This window comes from Pongo abelii, chromosome 2 (assembly GCF_028885655.2).
Source record: "Pongo abelii isolate AG06213 chromosome 2, NHGRI_mPonAbe1-v2.0_pri, whole genome shotgun sequence".
Classification (NCBI taxonomy): Eukaryota; Metazoa; Chordata; class Mammalia; order Primates; family Hominidae; genus Pongo; species Pongo abelii.
This window is the reverse complement of record NC_085928.1, coordinates 37,206,877-37,228,953: the sequence shown is the minus strand read 5'-3', so window position 1 is coordinate 37,228,953 and position 22,077 is coordinate 37,206,877. Positions and strand designations below refer to the sequence as shown.

General features: G+C 38.3%; 1 long non-coding RNA gene across 1 annotated transcript; it reads left to right on the top strand.

Annotated features, from left to right (window-relative positions):
• The first annotated feature begins 4,024 nt into the window (after positions 1-4,024).
• Positions 4,025-7,331, top strand: LOC134761123 (uncharacterized). Its single transcript, XR_010139398.1, has 3 exons — positions 4,025-4,095; positions 5,579-5,636; positions 7,203-7,331. It is a non-coding gene; the product is annotated as an uncharacterized LOC134761123 (long non-coding RNA).
• The last annotated feature ends 14,746 nt before the right edge of the window (positions 7,332-22,077 follow it).

Here is a 22,077-nt window from a genome sequence, read left to right as displayed (position 1 = left end):
GATGACATGATAGTATATCTAGAAAACCCCATTGTCTCAGCCCAAAATCTCCTTAAGCTGATAAGCAACTTCAGCAAAGTCTCAGGATACAAAATCAATGTGCAAAAATCACAAGCATTCTTATACATCAATAACAGACAAACAGAGAGCCAAATCATGAGTGAACTCCCATTCACAATTGCTTCAAAGAGAATAAAATACCTAGGAATCCAACTTACAAGGGATGTGAAAGACCTCTTCAAGGAGAACTACAAACCACTGCTCAAGGAAATAAAAGAGGATACAAACAAATGGAAGAACATTCCATGCTCATGGGTAGGAAGAATCAATATCATGAAAATGGCCATCCTTCCCAAGGTAATTTACAGATTCAATGCCATCCCCATCAAGCTACCAATGACTTTCTTCACAGAATTGGAAAAAACTACTTTAAAGTTCATATGGAACCAAAAAAGAGCCCGCATCGCCAAGTCAATCCTAAGCCAAAAGAACAAAGCTGGAGGCATCACACTACCTGACTTCAAACTATACTACAAGGCTACAGTAACCAAAACAGCATGGTACTGGTACCAAAACAGAGATATAGATCAATGGAACAGAACAGAGCCGTCAGAAATAATGCCACATATCTACAAGTATCTGATCTTTGACAAACCTGACAAAAACAAGCAATGGGGAAAGGATTCCCTATTTAATAAATGGTGCTGGGAAAACTGGCTAGCCATATGTAGAAAGCTGAAACTGGATCCCTTCCTTACACCTTATACAAAAATCAATTCAAGATGGATTAAAGACTTAAATGTTAGACCTAAAACCATAAAAACCCTAGAAGAAAACCTAGGCATTACCATTCAGGACATAGGCATGGGCAAGGACTTCATGTCTAAAACACCAAAAGCAATGGCAACAAAAGCCAAAATTGACAAATGGGATCTAATTAAACTCAAGAGCTTCTGCACAGCAAAAGAAACTACCATCAGAGTGAACAGGCAACCTACAAAATGGGAGAACATTTTCGCAACCTACTCATCTGACAAAGGGCTAATATCCAGAATCTACAATGAACTCCAACAAATTTACAAGAAAAAAACAAACAACCCCATCAAAAAGTGGGCGAAGGACATGAACAGACACTTCTCAAAAGAAGACATTTATGCAGCCAAAAAACACATGAAAAAATGCTCACCGTCACTGGCCATCAGAGAAATGCAAATCAAAACCACAATGAGATACCATCTCACACCAGTTAGAATGGCAATCATTAAAAAGTCAGGAAACAACAGGTGCTGGAGAGGATGTGGAGAAATAGGAACACTTTTACACTGTTGGTGGGACTGTAAACTAGTTCAACCCTTGTGGAAGTCAGTGTGGCGATTCCTCAGGGATCTAGAAGTAGAAATTCCATTCGACCCAGCCATTCCATTACTGGGTATATACCCAAAGGACTATACATCATGCTGCTATAAAGACACATGCACACGTATGTTTATTGCCGCATTATTCACAATAGCAAAGACTTGGAACCAACCCAAATGTCCAACAATGATAGACTGGATTAAGAAAATGTGGCACATATACACCATGGAATACTATGCAGCCATAAAAAATGATGAGTTCACGTCCTTTGTAGGGACATGGATGAAATTGGAAATCATCATTCTCAGTAAACTATCGCAAGAACAAAAAACCAAACACCGCATATTCTCACTCATAGGTGGGAATTGAACAATGAGAACACATGGACACAGGAAGGGGAACATCACACTCTGGGGACTGTTGTGGGGTGGGGGGAGGGGGGAGGGATAGCATTGGGAGATATACCTAATGCTAGATGACGGGTTGGTGGGTGCAGCGCACCAGCATGGCACATGTATACATATGTAACTTACCTGCACATTGCGCACATGTACCATAAAACCTAAAGTATAATAATAATAATAATAATAATAATAATAATAAAAGAAAAAAAAAAGAAAAAAAAAATACAGAATACTAAAAAAAAAAAAAAAAAAAAAAAAAAAAAAAAAAAGAAAAACTGGATTCGTACAACTAAGAACTAAAATATTTTTATTTTAACATTAACCAAGTCTTTGTAATTATCAGACAAGTCATCTAATAAAAAAAATTACATAGCATTTACAGAAGGAAGAGACAGAATAAGAAGCTTTATCCTTGATTAAGCTCTTTATTTTGTCAAATAACCACAAACATCCTTTAAATAACCATGACAAGAACCACCCCACTCTAGCAGCTGCTCTTGGAACTGTGCAGCTGTGCTATAATCTGGGTTATTGGAAATTCTCAAAACTGTGATCTTATAGCCTATGAAAAGTAAACCAAAGAGTTGGAGAAATTCCACTGATTTCCAGCATGAGCAAAAAGTACCTTGTATTTGCACATGGTGAATCATGTACATATTTCTTTTTCAGAAAAAAAAAATCTCTCCAGTATTGTTTTGAAATTTTAAAAGGTCTCAGCTATGAGTCTGCAGAACTTTCTGGTGTCATTAAGGAAGCAGGTTACAGGCCAGCATATCTTCAAATAGCTACACAGGTGTTAGAATTGCATGGTCTTGTAAAGAAGACAAGTGTGATTATGGAATCCTGCACACCACATAGTCATATCTTTCAAGTCCCAGACCTTAGCCAAGAGCAGGTACAACCACTGTGTGGCCATTAGCCTGTAACCAGATTACCCTCCAATCAGACAAGTCACTCCAGCACAAGTCAGAAAATATGAAGGGGCAGAAATACAAATGTTCAAAACTCAGCCTCAAAAGGAAATGTGAAAAATTGCTAAACACTTATATTTTAAAAAACAGATGTCTTGTCTCTAATCGTTTGAAGCCAGTCAAGTCTCTACGTGCATCTACTCAAGTAAAGAACAATGAGGCACCTACGACATTTTTGGATAACCGTCATATGAGTCCTCTCTAATTTCTTCCTTTCCCTCCTCAAGAACCAAAATAGGTATATATTATCTTTTTAAAAAAACAAAAAGCAATCACTAGGACCTGTTTTATGAAAGCTTGTCCAAGAAAATTGAATAACTTTCTTAGTATCATTGTTTATTTCCCAGCTAGGACTAAAGAGGTAATGGGACTAGCTGAAGGTACAGTAGGTTCCCTCTTGTAGGATAGATATACTCAGGACCAGTGGATGGCTGTTTAAAGTAAAAGTTGGTCAATATGGACTATTATAAATTGGTTAGTACTTTAAACATTTTAATGAAAACATATAAATATACATCTATTCACCAATCTTCAGATATAGGGCAAATTATCACAATATTGCATTCAAATTTCCAATTAGTTTCAGAGCAGGAACGAACACAAAGTCCTTCGTCAAGCATGTCAAGTGTGCTTTCTAGACTGGTACGATCCCTCCTTCTAATCTCAATTGTCTCATTCACGTCTACTTAGACAGCAAGCCCAGTGCCCTGTCCTTACCAACCCTCCCCAAGCCTTCACCTTAGTTTTCATAGAAATAACTCTCATTCAAACATTTCATTGACTTATATAGTGTCTAATTATATTATATAATTATAATAAACATATTAGATTTACAATAAAAAATAGCTGGAGTAAACAGATTTTTGAAATAAATAATTTAACTAGTGGTAGCAGAAGCACATGGATGTGCTAGAAAGTAGCCTACAGTTGTGTGAACTACAGGTTTAGCGTGCTGTATTAGAAACAGACTTTAAGAGGGAAAGGAAAACTTCAGCAAATCCAGAAAGTTGATAATTGAAGGTCAGCTAGGAGTGTTTCTATCAAACTAGTTGTGGCACTGGATTGTGCCCATGAGAGAAATAGGCCTAATGAATTCCTTTCCCAAACATAGTTGCAAAACCACATCACCTGGGTATTTCCAAAATCATCCTATTTCAGTGAGAGTGTGTGTGTGTGTGTGTGTGTGTGTGTGGTGGATGTGCTCAGAGATGTTTTTAAGCCTTTTAAATTTTCTATAATTTAAAAAATGTATGTGAATATATTTTATGTCATCTAGAAAGCCACCTCAAAACTGAATCCTGCCTCCCCGAGTATTACTATTGTATCACAGAATTTAACTTTGTACGTGCTGGGACTGCTATTAGGTCAGTACCATCTAATACCAAACTAATTGTTCTGCACTGTATTTGTATGAATTTGTTTATCAGTAATAATGGCAATTTCCCTTTGTCAACATAATCTGTAGTTGAAAGGCCTGTCTTTCATTTAAAAAAAGATACTTCAGTTTAAGATATTAACACTGAACCCAATTTGATATAACAGCAACATGGTATAGTGGAGAAATGTACTAATTGCTACAAATAAATAAGAAATAGTATAAATGTATACTTAATGCATAAACGTACTCACACCAAATGAAGGAGAAATCACAGCAGTTTATAAGAGTTTAATAGTTCAAATTTTCTAGTTAGAGATGAAGAGAATAAAGAAATCTGAGCTTCAGTCATGTAATTTTCAAATGGGATGCCCAAATCACATCCAGTATTTAGATTTACCTTAGTTTGAGAGCAGAATCAGTGTTTAAAGTATTACTATTTTTCAACACCTGCAAAAATAAAAAACTTCGATATTTAGCCTTTATCATAATTATATTAGATACTACTTTAATTTAGAATTCAACAACAATACAATGACAATCTTATCCTGAATAGACATGGAACCTTTGAAGTTAAAGTGATAGCTCATTGAGAAGGCATTCTAGGATTGTTTATTGGCAGAATTTCAGTTAAGGATGAAGTCTAATTATGGCAAGCTAGCAAACAAAGCCTCAAAATTATTAATGATGTGCACAGCATACTTATATAAGCAGGCATTCTCTACATTTGTAGAATTGAATTTCAAATACAGGACCAAATCAAATATGTTGTATATAGCAAAATGTAATTTAATTTCAACAAAATGTGCATATTAAATTAGTTCATTTGAATTGTATTGGATTTGAAAATATTATTTGATTATTTGTAAATTTGCTTTTCTTTTATAGTTGTTTAACAGCTACATCAGATGTGGTAGTGCATGCCTGTAGTCCCTATGTGGGAGGCTGAGGCAGGGGGATTTGCTCAAGGTCAGGAGTTTGAGGATGCAGTGAGCTATAACCACTCCACTGAACTCCAGCCTGGGCGACAGAGCCAGACCCTATCTCTAATAACAACAACAAAAAGGTTACTTTTAAAATATTTAAACTGTTACTAATTAAAGTAAGAAGTAAGAAGGAAAATGATTAAGAAGAGAAGCTGGGCACAGTGGCTCATACCTAGAATCCCAGCACACTATGGGAGGCCAAGGCAGGAGGATTGCTTGAGGGCAGGAGTTTGAGGCCAGCCTGGGCTACATAGCAGGACCCCCATTGATATGGTTTGGCTATGTCCTGACCCAAATCTCAACTTGAATCGTATCTCCCAGAATTCCCACATGTTGTAGGAGGGACCCACGGGGACGTAATTGAATCACGGGGGCAGGTCTTTCCTATGCTATTCTCGTGATAGTGAATAAGTCTCATGAGATCTGATGGGTTTATCAGGGGTTTCTGCTTTTGCTTCTTCCTCATTTTTCTCTTGCCACTGCCAGGTAAGAAGTGCCTTTTGCCTCTGCCATGATTCTGAGACCTCCTCAGCCATATGGAACTGTAAGTCCAATTAAATATCTTTTCCTTTCCAGTTTCAGGTATGTCTTTATCAACAGCATGAAGACAGAGTAATACACCCATCTTTACACACACATACAAAATTAGCTGTGGGGTGGCACATGCCTGTAGTCGCAGCTACTTGGGAGGCTGGGGCAGGAGGATCTCTCAAGCCCAGTAGTTCGAGGCTGCCATGTGTTATCAACACTCCACTGCACTTTAGCCTGGAAGACAGTGAGACCCCCATCTCAAAAATATTAAAAATTTAACAAATTTAAAAAGAGCTACAGATGCAAGAAGTTGATAAATATACATGAATATAAAATATCTAAGTAATAGAAAAATAAAATAGTTTTGCAGCTCCCATGTCTTTGGGTGGCTCCACCAGTCACTGAGCAGGTTTTTATTGGCACCACACAGTGTTCCAGTCTCACTTGTGCCTTCCTCTCCCAGGACTCTAATCAGGCACTTCTCCAAAGAAGGAACTGGGAAAGTAAGATCTGTTCACCAAGTATGTCGTTGCTGCTGTGATGCCACTGCTTGTGTGCTCTTCCAAGAGACAGAACTGATAAATGTATTTTTAATAGAGCATAAATTCATATTGATCAGTTCATACTGATATCTCCAATTCAAGTTCATTAACACAAGAGTCTCCCTCACTTTCCTCATTCCATCTTCATTTTTCCTTTTTCCTGTAGTGAGGACCCCCATTCCTAAAGTCAGTATTTGTATACATATACTCTATCATACCATACATACAAAACAGTTTCAGAATTAACTGAATTAACAGTTAGTTCAATACTACAACTAACCTCAACACATAAAAGTAAAGTTCAAGATTTCTGTCCTGCCTGTACCTGCACCCGTACCTTCCTAGACAATTCCGGCCCAAAGCCATTCAAGGAGGCAGAGGCATCTGTATGTGATAGGGGGAGCCAGAGTGGCCCAGTGTGGGGAGTGGAAGCTCACCCAGGGTGCCTGAAACCCCTTCATATAATCTACAAGGTTAAACTATTTTCAGAATAACACTAAGGTAACTTGCCTTTTGCACTTACATCATCTCATGAGTATACTGTGAAGTTTACCAAAAACTTCAGGACATCATAACTGTGTGAGGCTGGGTTTTCTCCCACCAAAGTAGTATAATGGGATACTTGAATATAATCTAGCTGCCTTCCAATAAGCTAGACATCTGAGGTTTATAGAAACATAAAACAATGCCACACTTCTCACTAAATTATTTGTTTTGGGAAATAATTACTTTCCATAAAGATATTTCATTTATGTTAACATGTAATGGCTTTATGAGTTATAACATGCGTTAACATGTATAGGTTTATAACTTTTGATGAGTTAGTTTTTATTTTTAAAATTTTAATAAATATTTTTAAAATTTACAAGATTTTTTCTTGTTCAAATATGATTATAATGATTATTTTACACATTTAATGGGTATAAGTGCCATTTTGTTACATGGATATATTGCATAGGGGTGAACTCTGAGCTTTCAGCGTAACCATCACCCAAATAGTATACATTGTATCCATTAAGTAATTTCTCATCTTCTAGACATCTCCAATGTCTATGATTCCACTATGTCCCTGTGCATACATTGGATAACTATATGCAGGAGAATGAAACTGGACCCCCATCTCTCACCATATACAAAAATTAACTCAATATGGATGAAAGACTTAAAGGTAAGACCTGAAACTACACAAATACCAGAAGAAAATCTAGGAAAAAACTCTTCTGGACATTGGCCTGGGCAAATAATTAATGACTAAAACCTCAAAGGCAAATGCAACAAAAACAAAAATAGGCAAAAGAAATTTAATCAGACTAAAAAGCTTCTGCACAACAAAAGAAGTAAACAACAGAATGGACAGCCAACCAGCAGAATGAGAGTTTTATTTTCTAATATGGTAAATATTAATAGATCTAACCTACATAAATTAAATAAATTAGTAATCAACTCACATAAATTAAAGGTATTTGGAGTCCTTCATAATTTTTTTTTTTTTTCAGATGGAGTCTCCCTTTGCTGCCCAGACTAGAGGGCAGTGGTGCAATCTCTGCTCACTGCAACCTCCACCTCCCAGGGCCAAGTGAATTCTCCTGCCTCAGCCTCCTGTGTAGCTGAGATTACAGGGTCCTGCCACCACACCTGGCTAGTTTTTGTATTTTTAGTAGAGACAGGGTTTCACCATGTTAGCCAGGCTGGTCTTGAACTCCGGACCTCAAGTGATCCACCAGCCTCGGCCTCCCAAAGTGCTGGGATTACAGGCATGAGCCAATGAGCCTGACCAGGAGTCCTCCATAATTTTTAAGATTGTAAACAGTCTTGGAAGCTGGGGAAGTGAATTGAGAACTACTTCTTTAATGCAATGGCGAAGAAATAAGGGTGAGGGAGAACTGTAACAGATAAGAGACTTACATAATAACCAAACGTAATGAACGTGTATCTTTTGGATCCTAATTTTAAGAAATCAACTATAAAAAGACATTTTTGAGATATCAGGAAAATATAATTATGTACCAAGTACTATTAGATGACATTAAGGGATTTTAATCTTGCTAGATATGATAAAGGCACAGTGATTATGGGAGAAAACACCTGTCCTTATCTGTTGTATATGCCTTCTGAAATAGTTGCAGGTGAAATGAAATGACAAAATTTTCTTTAAAACACTTCAGAAGAAGAAAAGTAGATGAAACAAAGTTGGCAGCTACTGACAATGTAAAATCTGAGTGCTGGATATATGAATTAATGATAATATCTCTACATCAGTGTATCATTGAAATTTTCCAAAATAAACTTTACAAAGAGAAACAACAAAAACTTAAATGATGCTCAGTTTAAGATTTCCAAGGGAACATATTATATAGAGGTTCAAATTTAATTTTCAACTGATAAATGTCAATTTCTACCTTCTCCTAAAAGCCATGTTTAATTAAAAGGACATCAACAGGCTAAGCACAGCTAGAAAATAATGAGAATTTCAATAGATTGTCATGTATTCCTTCCTCTACTTGACTTCAAAAATTTCCCCAGATTGCTCTACAAATACCTATGACTGTATGGAAAATCCCAGGAAATTCTGAAGTTACAAAATAAATTTAGTATTGGAATGGGGAGTGTGTAAACTAATTAGGGAGATCCTTGTAATGAAAATAACTTAGAGCAAACTGGAAGTAAGCCCTTTTATTCTTAACCAGGTAAGATCAGCAACATGTTTTCTTGACAAAAAATGGAAGCTTGCTCCTATATTAGAGTCTCCTGATAACAGGTGAATTAATTTTATGAAGTAACCTATCTTATCTTCTGGAAAGCAGGACTCTGTGAGGGAGGGAGGAAACGAGGGAGGGAGGGAGGGAGGGAGAGAGAGAGAAGGAATGAAAGAATAGGGTTCCTGCCCTGTATTCTAGTTAGAGATCTAAGAGACAAGAAGACTTGACTCTACAAAGTGCCTAAATGAGTGAGACAGGATAAAAGTTACACCATGTGCCTGAGCAATCTGAGAAATCTTCTTGAAGAACTGGAATTCAGCTTTGAAGTATGGGTTCAATTCAAAAGAGCAGAAATGAAGAGCATTCCAGGTGAGGCGCTGTTGGGAAAAGGGCTTGTGGGAAAAGGGCTCGTGGGGTGCCTACATAAACTGGCCATAAAAATTGGGGCAAAAAGTTATAAAAAGCCGCAAAAGGCCTCTGATGAGGAAAGCCTCCTAATTGCCATCATGTTCCCATCCTCAGAGTGAAACCCGCTTTCTTATCTGTAAACAGCGTTAAAAAAAAAAAAAAAAACGCTCCTTTAAAACATTAAAATGTGAACAAACATGCAGACTCCTAGTTAAGCCCGCTCCCACTAAGTTAAAAATATACTGTTTAAGCACAAAAAAAAATTCATTTAAACCGCTATTGCTACAAATTATGCCTATAACACATTGCCTCCTTTTCACTGTTTCACCCTAAACATCTGCTTCTTAAATCTAAGTAATTATACTCAATAAATAGTATAAAAACCAAAGCTCTAGGCCTTTTACAGCTTCCATATTTTACACTGGCCCCCTGGCTCCCCACCTTTACTCTTAACCTGTCTCTTCTCAATCCTTTGTTGCCACCAAACTTTAAATACCCTACAGGTGGTATTAAGGCTGGTCCCCAACAAGGCACATAGCAAGAATAAAACCAGAATAAAAGTAGAAAATTCAAGGTATGTTTAAGAAAAATGAGTAGGTCAGCCTTGCTAAAGCAGAGAGATTGGTGAAGGATTAATAAGGAATAAGTGGGAAAAGGGTTAAGTCCAATTGTGGAAAATCTTGAATGCCAACGTGAGTACTGAGAGAATCATCCTGAACACAGGAGAGGCAGCAGCACTGCTGGAGATTTATTTGACAGTGCACACAAATTTATTCAGATATGACAAGAAGATATTACAGGCAGGATCTAATGGAGTATGGTTAAAAAAAAAATGTGGCTGGCATAGTGGAAGCCAGACTAGAAAGGAAGAAACACAAACAAGACACACAGAGCGGAAAACAATTAAAATGACTTGATAAGCCTCCTGAAAGGTCTTAGATTTAAGACCTTTAATAAAAATCTTAAATGTAGTGAGCTGATGCATGCATTTGCCTCCATTTTCTCCTAGATACATGGAAGCAAAGGTATGAAGTATAAAAAGAATAAACCCATAATAATAAAAAAGTGGGAGAAAATTAAGTTTCATCAATGAATAAGATATTTCAAAAAACTTGCTAACCATATGATGAGTTGGCAGATAAAACAGGCGGAGAGAGGCCCCATAGCTGTCACTGAGTTGTGAAGGACATGGTCATCAATTTGTCCAATAAAACTAAAGAGACACTCTGAGCTGAGGTCAACAGATAAAGTGGAGGGCATGAGTGCACAATGGGGCTAAAAACCGGGACATCTATATAATAAGTCTTCATATGAGACTTCTGCACCAGTCAGCGCTCTCCACCCACAACTCACAGCATAGGCATTTACCACCCAGCCAAAATAATGGATGCTTCTTTTCCAAATAAATTGAAATAAATATTTGCTGAAAGCCAAGGATATTTTCATAGACATTTATATTTCTTTCTAGTACAATTTAGGGGTTAGGGTCTATTCTGTCCCATAGCAGTCTTTTCACCTCCTCTCATAATGTAAAGCAAGCCAGTCAATGAAAACTACTCATCCACATAAACTCTTGATTAAGAATTTACATTCAGGGAAGACATTTAACTGAAAAATAAAGATATTTATAAAATAATAAACATACGAGCAATAAATAGGATCATTGGCATGTGCCAATTATCCTGTTCTTTAATCATGAATGTAAATAAGCAACCAAAGACTACCAGATACGCAAAGAGAGTAAACATTATTGAAGTAAAAGACAATCCCTCTGCCACAAAAAGCAAAAACAAAACCAAAAAACAACAAAAATCCTTGGTAGAAACAAATAGTCCAAGATATAGAAGAGAACTTTTAAAAGATAAAAGAAAAATTTGAAGTTTACTTAGAAGTTGCATCTATAGGGAGCCAAGATGGCAGAATAGGAACAGCTCCAGTCTACAGCTCCCAGCGTGAGTGACACAGAAGATGGGTGATTTCTGTATTTCCAACTGAGGTACCAGGTTCATCTCACTGGGGAGTGTCAGACAGTGGGTGCAGGACAGTGGGTGCAGCGCACTGAGCATGAGCCAAAGCAGGGTGAGGCATCGCCTCACCCAGGAAGTGCAAGGGGTCAGGGAATCCCCTTTCCTAGTCAAAGAAAGGGGTGACAGATGGCACCTGGAAAATCAGGTCACTCTTACCCCAATAATGTGTTTTTCCAATGGTCTTAGCAAACAGCATACCGGGAGATTATATCCCGCACCTGGCTTGGAGGGTCCTATGCCCACGGAGCCTCACTCATTGCTAGCACAGCAGTCTGAGATCAAACTGCAAGGCGGCAGCAAGGCTGGGGGAGGGGTGCCCGCCATTGCCGAGGCTTGAGTAGGTAAAGTGGCTGGAAAGCTCGAACTGGGTGGAGCCCACCGCAGCTCAAAGAGGCCTGCCCGCCTCTGTAGACTCCACCTCTGGGGGCAGGACATAGCCAAACAAAAGGCAGCAGAAACTTCTGCAGACTTAAATGTCCCTGTCTGACAGCTTTGAAGAGAGTAGTGGTTCTCCCAGCATGCAGCTGGAGATCTGAGAACGGACAGACTGCCTCTTCAACTGGGTCCCTGATCCCTGAGTAGCCTAACGGGGAGGCATCCCCCAGTAGGGGCAGACTGACACCTCACACAGCCGGGTACTCCTCTGACACAAAACTTCCAGAGGAACGATCAGGCAGCAACATTTGCTGTTCACCAATATCCGCTGTTCTGCAGCCTCTGCTGCTGATACCCAGGCAAACAGGGTCTGGAGTGGACCTCCAGCAAATGCCAACAGACCTGCAGCTGAGGGTCCTGACTGTTAGGAGGAAAATTAACAAACAGAAAGGACGTCCACACCAAAACCCCATCTGTATGTCACCATCAGCAAAGACCAAAGGTAGATAAAACCACAAAGATCTGGAAAAAATAGAGCAGAAAAACCGGAAACTCTAAAAATCAGAGCATCTCTCCTCCTCCAAAGGAATGCAGCTCTCACCAGCAACAGAACAAAGCTGGATGGAGAATGACTTTGATGAGTTGAGAGAAGACGGCTTCAGATGATCAAACTACTCTGAGCTAAAGGAGGAAGTTCGAACCCATGGCAAAGAAGTTAAAAACCTTGAAAAAAAATTGGATGAATGGCTAACTAGAATAACCAATGCAGAGAAGTCCTTAAAGGACCTGATGGAGCTGAAAACCACAGCATGAGAACTACGTGACGAATGAACAAGCCTAAGTAGCCAATGCGATCAACTGGAAGAAAGGGTATCAGTGATTGAAGATCAAACGAATGAAATGAACTGAGAAGAGAAGTTTAGAGAAAAAAGAATAAAAGGAAATGAACAAAGCCTCCAAGAAATATGGGACTATGTGAAAAGACCAAATCTACATCTGATTGGTGTAGCTGAAACTGACGGGGAGAATGGAACCAAGTTGGAAAACACTCTGCAGGATATTATCCAGGAGAACTTCCCAAATCTAGGAAGGCAGGCCAACATTCAAATTCAGGAAATACAGAGAATGCCACAAAGATACTCCTTGAGAAGAGCAACTCCAAGACACATAACTGTCAGATTCACCAAAGTTGAAATGAAGGAAAAAATGTTAAGGGCAGCCAGAGAGAAATGTCGGGTTACCCACAAAGGGAAGCCCATCAGAATAACAGCTGATCTCTCGGCAGAAACTCTACAAGCCAGAAGAGTGGGAGCCAATATTCAACATTCTTAAAGAAAAGAATTTTCAACCCAGAATTTCATATCCTGCCAAACTAAGCTTCATAAGTGAAGGAGAAATAAAATACTTTACAGACAAGCAAATGCTGAGAGATTTTGTCACCACCAGGCCTGCCCTAAAAGAGCTCCTGAAGAAAACACTAAACATGGAAAGAACAACTGGTACCAGCCACTGCAAAAACATGCTAAATTGTAAAGACCATCGAGGCTGGGAAGAAACTGCATCAACTAACAAGCAAAATAACCAGCTAACATCATAATGACAGGATCAAATTCACACATAACAATATTAACCTTAAATGTAAATGGGCTAAATGCTCCAATTTAAAGGCACAGACTGGCAAATTGGATAAAGAGTCAAGACCCATCAGTGTGCTGTATTCAGGAAACTCATCTCATGTGCAGAGACACACACAGGCTCAAAACAAAGAGATGGAGGAAGATCTACCAAGCAAATGGAAAACAACAAAAGGCAGGGGTCGCAATCCTAGTCTCTGATAAAACAGACTTTAAACCAACAAAGATCAAAAGAGACAAAGAAGTCCATTATGTAATGGTAAAGGGATCAATTCAACAAGAAGAGCTAACCATCCTAAATATATATGCACCCAATACAGGAGCACCCAGATTCATAAAGCAAGTCCTTAGTGACCTACAAAGAGACTTAGACTCCCACACAATAATAATGGGAGGCTTTAACACCCCACTGTCAACATTAGACAGATCAACAAGACAGAAAGTTCACAAGGATATCCAGGAACTGAACTCAGCTCTGCACCAAGCAGACCTAATAGACGTCTACAGAACTCTCCACCCCAAATCAACAGAATATACATTCTTTTCAGCACCACATCACACCTATTCCAAAATTGACCACATAGTTGGAAGTAAAGCACTCCTCAGCAAATGTAAAAGAACAGAAATTATAACAAACTGTCTCTCAGATCACAGTGCAAACTAGAACTCAAGATTAAGAAACTCACTCAAAACTGCTCAACTACATGGAAACTGAACAACCTGCTCCTGAATGACTACTGGGTACATAACAAAATGAAGGCAGAAATAAAGATGTTCCTTCAAATCAATGAGAACAAAGACACAACATACCAGAATCTCTGGGACACATTCAAAGCAGTGTGAAGAGGGAAATTTATAGCACTAAATGCCCACAAGAGAAAGCAGGAAAGATCTCAAATTGACACCCTAACATCACAATTAAAAGAACTAGAGAAGCAAGAGCAAACACATTCAAAAGCTTGCAGAAGGCAAGAAATAACTAAGATCAGAGCAGAACTGAAGGAAATAGAGACACAAAAAACCCTTCAAAAAATCAATGAATCCAGGAGCAGGTTTTTTGAAAGGATCAATAAAATTGATAGACTGCAACAAGACTAATAAAGAAGAAAAGAGAGAAGAATCAAATAGATGCAATAAAAAATGATAAAGGGGATATCACCACCGATCCCACAGAAGTACACACTACCATCAGAAAATACTATAAACACCTCTATGCAAATAAACTAGAAAACCTAGAAGAAATGGATAAATTCCTCGACACATACACCCTCCCAAGACTAAACCAGGAAGAAGTTGAATCTCTGAATAGACCAATAACAGGTTCTGAAATTGAGGCAATAATTAATAGCTTACCAATCAACAAAAGTCCAGGACCAGATGGATTCACAGCCGAATTCCACCAGAGGTACAAGGAGGAGCTGGTACCATTCCTTCTGAAACTATTCCAATCAATAGAAAAAGAGGAAATCCTCCCTAACTCATTTTATGAGGCCAGCATCATCCTGATACCAAAGCCTGGCAGAGACACAACAAGAAAAGAGAATTTCAGACCAATATCCCTGATGAACATCGATGCAAAAATCCTCAATAAAATACTGGCAAACTGAATCCAGCAGCACATCAAAAAGCTTATCCACCATGATCAAGTGGGCTTCATCCCTGGGATGCAAGACTGGTTCAACATATGAAAATCAATAAATATAATCCAGCATATAAACAGAACCAATGACAAAAACCATATGATTATCTCAATAGATGCAGAAAAGGCCTTTGACAAAATTCAGCAACGCTTCATGCTAAAAACTCTCAATAAATTAGGTATTGATGGGACGTATCTCAAAATAATAAGAGCTATCTATGACAAACCCACAGCCAATATCATACTGAATGGCCAAAAACTGGAAGCATTCCCTTTGAAAACTGGCACAAGACAGGGATGCCCTCTCTCACCACTCCTATTCAACATAGTGCTGGAAGTTCTGGCCAGGGCAATCAGTCAGGAGAAGGAAATAAAGGGTATTCAATTAGGAAAAGAGGAAGTCAAATTGTCCCTGTTTGCAGATGACATGATTGTATATCTAGAAAACCCCATTGTCTCAGCCCAAAGTCCCCTTAGGCTGATAAGCAACTTCAGCAAAGTGTCAGGATACAAAATCAATGTGCAAAAATCACAAGCATTCTTATACACCAAGAACAGACAAACATAGAGCCAAATCATGAGAAAACTCCTATTCACAATTGCTTCAAAGAGAATAAAATACCTAGGGATCCAACTTACAAGGGATGTGAAGGACCTCTTCAAGGAGAACTACAAACCACTACTCAATGAAATAAAAGAGTATACAAATAAATGGAAGAACAGTCCATGCTCATGGGTAGGAAGAATCAATACCGTGAAAATGGCCGTACTGCCCAAGGTAATTTATAGATTCAATGCCATCCCCATCAAGTTACCAATGACTTTCTTCACAGAATTGGAAAAAACTACTTTAAAGTTCATATGGAACCAAAAAAGAGCCTGCATTACCAAGTCAATTGTAAGCCAAAAGAACAAAGCTGGAGGCATCACACTACCTGACTTCAAACTATACTACAAGGCTACAGTAACCAAAACAGCATGGTACTGGTACCAAAACAGAGATACAGACCAATGGAACAGAACAGAGCCCTCAGAAATAATGCCACATATCTACAACTATCTGATCTTTGACAAACCTGACAAAAACAAGCAAAGGGGAAAGGATTCCCTAGTTAATAAATGGTGCTGGGAAAACTGGCTAGCCACATGTAGAAAGCTGAAACCGGATCCCTTCCTTACACCTTATACAAAAATTAATTCAAGATGGATTAAAGACTTACATGTTAGACCTAAAACCATAAAAACCCTAGAAGAAAACCTAGGCATTACCATTCAGGACATAGGCATGGGCAAGGACTTCATGTCTAAAACACCAAAAGCAATGGCAACAAAACCAAAATTGACAAATAAGATCTCATTAAACTAAAGAGCTTCTGCACAGCAAAAGAAACTACCATCAGAGTGAACAGGCAACCTACACAATGGGAGAACATTTTTGCAAGCTACTTATCTGACCAAGGGCTCATATCCAGAATCTACAATGAACTCAAACAAATTTACAAGAAAAAAACAAACAACCCCATCAAAAAGTGGGCAAAGGATATGAACAGACACTTCTCAAAAGAAGACATTTATGCAGCCAAAAGATACACGAAAAAATGCTCATCATCACTGGCCATCAGAGAAATGCAAAGGAAAACCACAATGAGATACCATCTCACACCAGTTAGAATGGTGATCATCAAAAAGTCAGGAAACAACAGGTGCTGGAGAGGATGTGGAGAAATAGGAACACTTTTACACTGTTGGTGGGACTGTAAACTAGTTCAACCATTATGGAAGTCAGTGTGGTGATTCCTCAGGGATCTAGAACTAGAAATACCATTTGACCTGGCCATCCCATTACTGGGTATATACCGAAAGGATTACAAATCATGCTGCTATAAAGACACATGCACAAGTGTGTTTATAGCAGCACTATTCACAATAGCAAAGACTTGGAACCAACCTAAATGTCCAACAATGATAGACTGGATTAAGAAAATGTGGCACATATACACCATGGAATACTATGCAGCCATAAAAAATGATGAGTTCATGTCCTTTGTAGGAACATGGATGAAACTGGAAACCATCATTCTCAGCAAACTATCGCGAGGACAAAAAACCAAACACCGCATGTTCTCACTCATAGGTGGGAGTTGAACAATGAGAAGACATGGACACAGGAAGAAGAACAACACACACCGGGGCCTATTGTGGGGTGGGGGAAGGGGGGAGGGATAGCATTAGGAGATATACCTAATGTTAAATGACGAGTTAATGGATGCAGCACACCAACATGGCACATGTATACATATGTAACAAACCTGCACGTTGTGCACATGTACCCTAAAACTTAAAGTAAAAAAGAAAAAAAAAAAAAAAGAAGTTGAATCTATAACACTGGAACACAAGGCAATTTAAAAAAAGAAAAGAAAATTAAAGAGACCTTTTAATAATGTTTTAAATAGCCAAAATAAAACAAAAATTTAGTAGAATGACTAGAAAATAAAGTTTTAGTAACATCTCAGAATAAGAAGACAGAGACATGGATTACATTAAAAATAAAAGACATGGGGAACCAATCCAGGGGATTTAATTAACCAGAACTTAGAAAAGGTAAAAAAAAAAAAAAAGGTAAAGAAAAAATTATCAAAGGGGATAATTTCAGAGATTAAGGACAAATCTTCAGAGTTAAAGGGTCTGCTAAGTATACATTAAAAATATGTCTTGAAAATATAAAAATTGTACTTAGATGCACCATTGTAAGATTTTTAGATTAAGAATAAAGAGTAAATCCTAAATAAAAACAAACAAAACTCAAACAGGCATGAGACCTCTCGTCAGCAACGGTACATACTAAAACACCATGGTAAATTAAGCACATTAATGGCCCAAAATAATGATCTCCCTGTATCCACCCTTGCCTTGTAATTGTAGTTTTCCTTTATCTGTCTCTGAGTTCAGCCATGTGACTTGCTTAGGCCAATGGGATGTTAGCAATAGATATTAGAAAAGGTGCGTATGTACTTCCACTCTTTCTCTCAAATCCCTGCCACTATTGTGGGAACATAACCAGGCTAGCCTGCTGGGAGAATAAGAGAATTACATGAGAGACAGCTGAGTCATTTCAGGTGATCTCATCCTATAACTAGCCATTTCCCAAACATATAATAATCTCATAAATGATCAGCAGAGTTGTATAGCTACTCTCAGTTGACCAAAGAATCATGAGTAGTCCAGCTGAAACCAAAGGAATCATCCAGGCAACTCATAGACTTGGGAGCAATGGTTGGGTTTTTTGAAGCTACCACGTTTAAGGTACTTTGTTGTACATCATTTTGTGGAAATAAGTAACAGACAGAAATACAAAGGATCAATGCTGTCAAAATTTTGAGGGAGTTTTTAATCCAAAACTCAATACCCAGGCCAACTATCAAATAAAAGTGAGGCAAGAACAAGATATTTTACAAAGGTAAGAACATGTATCCATTCTCCTCTCACATTCTTTTTTTTTTTTGAAATATTACTGGAGAATGTTTTCCAGAAAAATAAGGGACAAGGCAACATAGAATGAGGCACTGCATCTAGAAAACAGTGCATCCAATCCAGAGTGTTCCAGGATAAAATCTGTGCAATAGGCCCAAGGAGAATGTCAAATGATTAAGGGGCACAGGCTCTGAGAAGGAGATGCCCAGGAAAAAAAAAAAAAAAAAAAGACTCACTAAAAGAGTAATATGACTGAGAGATTAGAAAATAGTGAAAATGTGTTACAAAAATAGGATAGGAGGGCCATCAGTGAAAATGGCAACTGAGGACATCTAAAATGACTATTCTCCCTAAAAGCAGTAAGAGTACTGGTAAAACTTATTAGAATCAACTTTTTTCAGAACTCTGGAAATTAATAAAAGGCTTGCTGCAGTGTAGGAAACATGTATTCAAGAAAAGCAGTTAGATCTCAATAATAGTAAGTTTCATGGCATCTTAAGTTGCCCTATTTCTATCTCCCACTCTTTAGTCCTGTAATAGCTTTGAAAACAACCCACAATCACAGTACAAAACAGCAGCCTGGAAGCCACTGGATGGGGCCATGCATTCCCAGAGGATTGTCAGTATTTGACCCATCTGGGATTCCCTGGAAGACCCTTCTCACAAAGATGCCTTTGTTTAACCTGACTTGGAGTTTATCCAATGTAACAATTGGATATCCACATGCAAATAAATAAAGCTGGACATCTATCTCATATAATATTCAAAAATTCACTTAAAATGAATTAAAGACCTAAAAGTAATTTAAAACTATAAAACTCTTAAGCAAGAATGTAAATATAATTTCTGTGACCTTGCATTAGACAATAGTTTCATCGATATTATACCAAAAATGCAAGCAACAAAAGAAAAAGTAGAAAAATTGGACTTCATCAACATCTAAAATTTTGTGCTTCAAAAGACATTATGAAGATGGTGAAGAGACAATCCATGGATCAGCAAATAAATCATATCTGATAAAGTTCTAGTATCTGGAATATATAAAGAACTCTTACCAACTAATCAATAAGAAGACAACCCATTTTTTAAAAATGGGCAAAAAATCTGAATAGACATTGACCCGAAGAAGATTTACAAATAGCCAACAAGCACATGAAAAGATGTTCACTGTCATTAATCATTGGAGAAATACAAATTAAAACCACAAGGACACACATGAACATAGACTGTGGAATAATAGACATTAGGAAGGTGGGAGGAGGTGAGGGATGAGAAATTACTTAATAGTTACAATGTACACTATTCAGTTGATGGTTACACAAAAAGCTCATACTTCAGCACTACACAATATATCCATGTAACAAAACTGCACTTGTACACCTTAAATATATACAAATTTTTAAAAATAAATAAGAAAACAATGAGATACCAATTCACACTCACTAAGATGACTATAAATTAAAAAAGAGATAATAAGTGTTGGCAAGGATATGGAGAACGGAACCCTCATTGCTCTTGGGAATGTAAAATGATGCAGCCACTTTAGCAAATAGTCTGACAGTTTCTCAAAAGGTTAAGCATCAAATTATTGTATGATCCAGCAATTGCATTTTTAGGTATATACCCAAAGGAAATGAAAAGGTATGTTCACACCAAAACTTGTGCATGAATGTTCATAGCGGCAAAATTGTTAATAGCCATCAACAGAAGTAATCTAAATTTCTATCAACTGGTGATAAACAAAACGTGGTATATATACATAATTGAATATTATTTAGTCACAAAAAGAAATGAGGGCGGGCGCGGTGTCTCATGCCTGTAATCCCAGCACTTTGGGAGGCCGAGGCAGGTGGACCACCTGAGGTCAGAAGTTAGAAACCGGCCAGGCGCGGTGGCTCACGCCTGTAATCCCAGCACTTTGGGAGGCCGAGGCGGGCGGATCATGAGGTCAGGAGATCGAGACCATGCTGGCTAACATGGTGAAACCCCGTCTCTACTAAAAAATACAAAAAAAATTAGCCGGGCGTGGTGGTGGGCGCCTGTAGTCCCAGCTACTCGGGAGGCTGAGGCAGGAGAATGGCGTGAACCCGGGAGGCGGAGCTTGCAGTGAGCCGAGTTCACGCCACTGCACTCCAACCTGGGCGACAGAGCGAGACTCCGTCACCAAAACAAAAAAAAAAAAAAAGAAGTTAGAAACCAGCCTGGCTCCTGGCTAACATGGCGAAACCCCGTCTCTACTAAAAATACAAAAACTAGCCGGGTGCGGGGGTGGGTGCCTGTAATCCCAGCTACTTGAGAGGCTGAGGCATGAGAATCACTTGAACCCAGGAGGTGGAGGTTGTAGTGAGCCAAGATCACACCACTACACCTGAGACTGGGTGACACAGCGAGACACTGTCTCAAAAAAAAAAAAAAGAAATACTGATTTGTGCTACAGTATGGATGAACATGCTACAGCATAGATGAGAACATTATGCTAAGTCAAAGAATTTAGATGCAAAAGGGCATATAGTTTATGACTCCATTTATATTAAGTGTCAAAAAATAGTCAAATCCAAAGTAGACTGATAGTTGCCGGGGCCTGGGTCCAGGGAGGAATGGGACATGACTGCTGAAGGGGTTTCTTTTTTAGGTGATGAAAATATTCTGGAATTAGTGGTAATGGTTGCATAACTTTGTGAAAATACTAAAAGCCACTGAATTGGACACTTTAAAGGTTTAAATTGTGTGATATGTAAATTATATCTCAATATTTTTTGGAGACAGGGTCTCACTCTTTTGCTCAGGCTGGAGTGCAGTGGTGCCATCACAGCTCACTGCAGCCTCAACCTCCTGGGCTCAGGCAGTCCTCTCATCTCAGCCTTCCAAGTAGCTGAGACTACAGGCGCATGCCACCACACCTGGCTAATTATTATTATTATTATTTTTGTAGCGATGAGGTCTCACTATTTTGCCCAGACTGGTCTTGAAGTCAATCAGTCCTCCTGCCTTGGCCTCCCAAAGTGTTGGGGTTACAGGCATGAGCAACCGCACCTGGCCCATAGCTCAATTTTAAAAAGTAATAATGAAGGATAAGAATCACAAAGTTTCCTCCCCACAAAACGTCACATTCTAAATATTGACCGAAGTGGAAAGTGATGTTAGGCAATTGGTACAATATAAGAAAAGAGACCTGGAAACAGAGAGCAAGTTCCTTCAGCACCTGGGGACATCAACATTGAATTTTGGGGGAAAGAAATGTAATAGGAACCCACATGATACATATAATAATGTTATAGTAATGTAGGCAATTTTTTTTTGGTTTTCAACCTTTAGAGATGATCAAACGCAGCAAACTTGTAAAGTGGTTGCAGACAGAAGGTAACTGTGGCCTATGATAAGGGTAGAGGAGAGAGCAGAGGCATTGATGTTCTTATTTTACAAAGACAGATCAAGAAATAACATCAGGAGCTGAAGAACAAGAAATAGATGCCACAGAGATTAAAGTAACAAAAGAAAAAAATAAAATAATTAAAATCACAAATACAATATCAAAACTTCAGAAGATGAGAGTAAAGAATCTAAAGGCTCATCTTTTATATTGGGGCATAAATAGAGATGGTCTGAAGTTGATAATTCAATAATTAAATAAAGGTATAAGCACATTGCCTACAGTTTTT